Consider the following 6,661-nt stretch of genomic DNA (forward strand, 5'->3'; position numbering starts at 1 on the left):
TCAGATTCCAGATTTTCAAATAGTTGTATCTCAGCCATATATTGTCATATCCTAACAAACCATACATCAATGGAAAGCTTACTTGTACAGGTTTCAGATGATGTATAAATCTCAATTTAAAAAAATTGACCCTTATGACTAGTTTTGTGGTCCAGGGTCACAAATATGTTTTTTTTTTTTTTAAAGAAATGAATTCTTTTATTCATCATCAAGTATGCCTTAAGTTGATCAAAAGTGACAGTGAAGATATTTATATAACATTACAAATGATTTCTGTTTAAAATAAATTATGTTCTTTTGAGATTTCTATTCATCAAAAAATCTTGGAAAAAATATCATAGTTTCCACAAAAATATGCATCAGCACAATTGTTTTCAACATTGATAATAATAACACAAATTTCTTGAGCAGCAAATCAGCATATTAGAATGATTTCTGAAGGATCATGTGACACTGAAGACTGGATGCTTTTTTTTCACTTTTATCATTTAAAAACTGTACAAAATGAAAAACAGTTTTCTTTTTTTCCAATGAAAAGTGAAAAGTGAAAAGTGTGTGCTGTGCATTTTTCAGAATCTATGGCAGTGACATTCAGACATTTTACAGTGTGGCTGAAGTGTCATTATGCCAAGCACACCTGGGATAGAAGTGCCCAGGGCGACGAACACCACTGCGGTGACGGTGTCCCGGAGGCCCACGGTGCAGCCGAAGTGCGACGCCAGGTCTCCGATGACAGCAGTCAGGAGGCCGATTACAGAGATGGACACCACAAAGCAGGCCCAGCCGTTCCAGTACTCTGTGGGCGGAACGAATGCGAACAGAACCTTCCAGAACACCGTCAGGAAGTGCATGAAGTAATCGTAGCAGGACGGGAGACGCTCCTCTCGACCCTCCTCTTCATCTTCATCTCCATCACCATTTCTTGAGCAGCAAATCAGCATATTAGAATGATTTCTGAAGGATCATGTGACACTGAAGACTGGATGCTTTTTTTTCACTTTTATCATTTAAAAACTGTACAAAATGAAAAACAGTTTTCTTTTTTTCCAATGAAAAGTGAAAAGTGAAAAGTGTGTGCTGTGCATTTTTCAGAATCTATGGCAGTGACATTCAGACATTTTACAGTGTGGCTGAAGTGTCATTATGCCAAGCACACCTGGGATAGAAGTGCCCAGGGCGACGAACACCACTGCGGTGACGGTGTCCCGGAGGCCCACGGTGCAGCCGAAGTGCGACGCCAGGTCTCCGATGACAGCAGTCAGGAGGCCGATTACAGAGATGGACACCACAAAGCAGGCCCAGCCGTTCCAGTACTCTGTGGGCGGAACGAATGCGAACAGAACCTTCCAGAACACCGTCAGGAAGTGCATGAAGTAATCGTAGCAGGACGGGAGACGCTCCTCACGACCCTCCTCTACATCTTCATCCCCGTCGCCTGAGGATGCCACACATAATTAACAAATTAAACAAAATGCTGGACGATTCTACATGCACAGTCATTACCACGACAAAGCACCAGATGGCAGGATCACATCACTGACACAAACAACTTTCCTCAATACATGTATAGAGGTATTCTCGTGGAATTAGAATTTTAGAAGTTAAAATAATATTGTGTCTTCAAAAAACAAAATAAATAAAAACAATTAGGTGTAGAAACAATTGTCACTCATAAATTGCTAGTAAAGCAAATATTTGCGGAGAATCGGCAGGTGACACGTTGAATTGAACGTGAAATTGTGAAGCAGAAAGACTGAAATATCAAGATCATACCTCAATAATCTTTATTTACAACTTCAAAAAATACGTATTGTGTTATTAGAGCATCATTGACATACTATTATAGTTTTTATTATTATTTTAAATCAGTGTGTATGTTTATATTTTCCATTTTAACTTTAAACTATGTTTTTGTCATATATTTTTAAATTTAAATTTTAGTTTTAGTTATTTTAGTACAAGTTAAACTAAATTAAAAAGAGAAATGCTGCCTTGGCAACTAGCTGAAATAATTTATTTTAATTTTACTGTGTGTTTTTGCCACTAGTAGTAGTTTTTATGTCTATCTAGCTTTTTTGAAAACTTTATTTCAATTTTAGTTTTATTTTAGTACATCGAGTTGAGAGAAATGTTGCTTTGGGAACTACCTGAAAAAAAGTTTTATATTTTATTGAAATATTTTTAATATATATATATATATATATTCATTTTATTTCAGTTAACATTTATTTTATGGACTATTTTTATGGTTACAGAAAATGGCACACTGGAAATTCTACACTATTTATTCTTTTTTGTGTTCGTGGAAGAAATAAAATCATACAGGTTTGTAAAGGTGCACAAATTCTTCCAAAAGCATCATTGTAGGTGAGCTCTTGCTTTCAGAGCTTCTGAGACTGAGCTTTTAAAAGAGCAGCTTGAGAACACAAGAGCCTCATTATGTGTTTTATTAAGTCAGAATTGCTGAGGCAATGACATTTATACAGTGTGACTCATACAATGCACTTCTATTTTAAAACAGACCAACTGAACATCCGACCTGCGCTGACGGTCACGGCCTCCACGAACTGCTCTCGCCAGGAGTGAGTGCCGATCACCAGCGCCAGGTTAGTCTTCTTGATCAGTTTATCAACGGTGCTCTGAAACACAGCACCGATCACTCAAACATTCCCACCATTCAGAGCCCAATTCTGATTTCCTGCTCAGTTTTGATTTTTTTTATGTGAGGTTATTGGGACTGTGCTCATTCTTGGGACCCTGTTATCAACATCAATAACAAATTTCATTATATCATTTAATATAATGCACAATTATTGATGTACACTGCATTAGATTTTTCAAAACAAAACAAAACACTAAAGTCATATTCTGAACAAAAGATGTGTATTCAACTTATTTATTGGTATTATTATAACTGAAAATATCAAATATATAACTGAAAATATCGTATTTTCCTGCTCACAATAATAATAATAATAATATATTTTTTATAAAGGCATAATATAATTTATGCATTATTATTATTATTAGGTATTTTCAGAAGTGAAAATATTAATTTCAATGCGATTTTTCTTGCTTACAAAAATAATAAAAAACATACCGTAATAAAAATGGCAATAAAGTCAAATAATAATTTATGTTAATATTATAATATTATATGATATTATAATATGGTATATTAATAATAATAATAATAATAATAATAATTATTATTATTATTTTAGATCTGAAAAGATCAGATTCAATGTGATTTTCCCTGTTCACAATTTAAAAAAGAAATGTCAGATTTGGACCACATCCAACTGTTATGTGAACACATTGAAATATTTTAATAATCTCCTTGCACTCTCTTTTCTGAAGTACTGGCAATGAATATTACTATCATGGCATATCTAATGAACCTGACAACTGTTCGTTTAGCACCACTGATCTGATATATAACGCTCTAAAAAAAAGAAATTATATGAATGTAATTTTCAGATGAGAATTTAATCAACCCATCAACATTTGTTCTCATTAACAGAGCTGACAATCATAATGCATCATTTCACCCTGGGTAATCCTTAAGTGGGAACTTCAAATGATATTTTTGTAAGTAGTCATAAACAGTTATAATTGAAAATCATCCACTGTAAATGTAGAAAAAAAATCTAACCATCGTGTGCAGGAATATATTGGGAATCTACTGGGAATCTCAAGATGTGCACCAGTATGACTGATGGATGTGCATTTTTCATGCCATAAACACATAATCTATATATAGAGCTCTACTGAACACTGTCAGATACCTTACAGTAAATTTATAGAACTCTTTGATAAAATAAAATATGGACTGACTATTTTCTATGTTTTCAGATGTGAAACCTTACAGAAAATTAATAGGAAAAATAAAATAAAATAAAATAATTAAAAATATATATTTTCAGTGTTTTTAACTGTGATACCTTAAATTCATAGGACTCCTCGATCACCACCTCCACACAGCTGTGCTCCCCCAGGATAGGTTTCCCCATCTCCGCTATCCTCCTGGCCTCCTCCTCCTCCGCACTCATCTGTCCCTCCGGATCCTCTGAAAGCCAGAGACGATAAAAGAAAGGACACAGACAGAAGACAGAAAAGAATGGATGAGATACAACAGACCGGAAACGGAGGGCACACCCCCTACCTGTCAATCAAAAACACAACAGCTCCAGATCGATAAGACGCCATGTATCACAGCACGACACGCACACGAACAAAACAACACAAGCTCTGAGAGACGTTCTGAATGCATGTGTGCCAGATTGTGAATCTACCAACTAAAATGTCATTCACAACCCATTATGCTTCAGTAACAGAGTGAGTATAAATTAGAATTGATTGGACTGAGACAACTACCATTGAGATATTTTTTTACTTTCTGTCTAATGTTTTGAACTCTCTCTCTCTCAACGGTCTGCGCTTGATCCCTTTTTTCACACCGTAATCACATCCCTCATGGCTTTAGAGAAGCTTTTAGCCCCTTCTCTCCTCTCTGCTGAGTGTGTAACATGAGGGCTAGTGTGGACACATGTCAGCTGATCAGAGGTTGATCTGTAACCTTACCTTGGTTCAGCAGCAGGGCTGCGTGATGTAAGGAGGGACAAGAGAGATGGAGTTAGTGCTGGAGATGAGTTTAATCCATTAATAAACACACATATACACACACACACGCATATACATGTATGTATCCCATGACTGTGGCTCTGCTCCAAACCCTAGTGAGCTGCTTCTCTGAATACTAAAACAGCATCCTAACAAAAACAGCGTTTCATAAGTGACTGATCTGAAACGCTCAGACAAAGAGCGCTGTTCACATCACACACGCAAGCAAAGATCTGTTCAGCATGCATGATTTTACCACGTGGCCTCGTGTCATTTAGAGAGCAGATGGAGGACTAGGGGTGGGAGATACAGATGAAAAATCCATCATTTGGTCAAAAACAAAGGTATCTTATAAAGCAGCATCATTTCGCAGTCTTCCATTTGGAAAAGCCTGGAACACGCCTATGAAGCCTAAAAATACTGTCTAGGAAGGAAGCTCATTAGGGCTGGGAGCGGAGCCAACTGTATCGGAAACCACTTGAACCCGAATGTCAGATGAATGCCCAAAACCACTCTAAAAACTAATAGAGTTAATCTCATAGTCCTTACAGTGCAACACACATACTGTACACACACCTGAGATTCCTCTCTTCAGCCAGCGCGGTTCCTCAAGAACGATGAAGAAATTCTCATGTTTCTCGTACTCTTCATCATCAGTGATCCTCACCTGAAGGGTCTGACTGCAGACGCGCGCACACACACACACACACACACACACACACACACACACAGACACAAAGGCACAAAAACATGCTCACACAAATCATGGAAAATGTCAGCATTTAAATCACTTCAAAAGGCTGCATGTCAATATTTAATCACATTCATAAACTCCCCCCCCCCACACGCTCCCACTCACAATAAAATGTGCAAATATAAACCTCATTGCACATAGAAACTAAATCCACAGTGCTTTGAAAGGGCACTAATTTGTTGAATGGTGTTGTATTCAGCCCCATCCCTAACAAACACACAGGAAAATAGTAATGTTTAGTGCTCATCCATAATGTAGGACAGTGTCACGTTCATCCGGCAAAGACAGAAAATACTCCAGACAGACAGAAGCGATGCATCCACTAATGATCTTACTGACCCACACATAATAAGCACGCAAGCATCACTATCAATATCACTCATTCTCCGGGGATTTGAACAAGCCCTACCGAACATGAATAATATCTCAAAAGAGAGGTATGAGCTGTTACTTTACTAGGAGACTAGACACAGGATCTAGGGTGTTCTGAGTGGTTACTAGGAAGTTACTAAGCAACTTGAGATTTGTTGAGATTGTTTTATTGTCCACCGGGTGAAAAATTCCCACACTGGAGGAGAAACCCAAGCCACAAGAAGAGGCATCAAGGTGCAGGACTCCTCTCACTTAAATCAGTTAGCAACCATTTAGAATGCCCTAGCAACTGCTGAACAACTTTCTAGTAACCACTCAAAACACCCTAGAAACTGCCTAGCAACTAGGGATGTGCCTGAAGCCGAATACCATGTTCTGGTGTACTATGGAACTCCTAAAAGGAATAAATACGAGATGGGACAAAAAAAATATACACATATAATTCAGTGCTTTCTCTTGCAATTCATGGTCACACGTACTCTGTGTATACTACGGAGCGGCAGTACTTGCCAGACATTTTCCGTGCTTTTCTGAATACGGATTTAGGCTTCGGGCACACCCCTACTAGCAACTCTTAAGTAACCACTCAAAACACCTTATCAACCCCCCATTGTGCCCTAGCAACTATATAGCAACCTTAGTAACTGCCTAGTAACTCTCTAGTAACCACTCAGAACACCCTAGCAACACCCCAGGATTGAATCGAATCGTTGACATGATAATCTAATCGAATCGTGAAACCAGTGAAGATTCACACCCTTAAAGGGGTCCTATTATGCTCTTTTACAAAGTCTTGATTTTGTTTTGGGGGTGTACTAGAACAGGCTCTCATACTAGGTTGTTTGAAAAACACATTATTTTTCACATATTTGACATTATTATAACACCTCTCTCCCCAGTCTGGCATGAACG

The 6,661-nt window shown here is 37.7% G+C and overlaps 1 pseudogene; it reads right to left on the minus strand.

Moving 5' to 3' along the window:
* Positions 1-568: 568 nt before the first annotated feature.
* The window catches only part of LOC107733920 (sodium/calcium exchanger 2-like), a 100,546-nt pseudogene continuing 94,453 nt past the window's right edge, over positions 569-6,661 (minus strand).

Source organism: Sinocyclocheilus rhinocerous, unplaced genomic scaffold (assembly GCF_001515625.1).
Source record: "Sinocyclocheilus rhinocerous isolate Xijiao unplaced genomic scaffold, SAMN03320098_v1.1 scaffold1091, whole genome shotgun sequence".
NCBI classification, from domain to species: Eukaryota; Metazoa; Chordata; class Actinopteri; order Cypriniformes; family Cyprinidae; genus Sinocyclocheilus; species Sinocyclocheilus rhinocerous.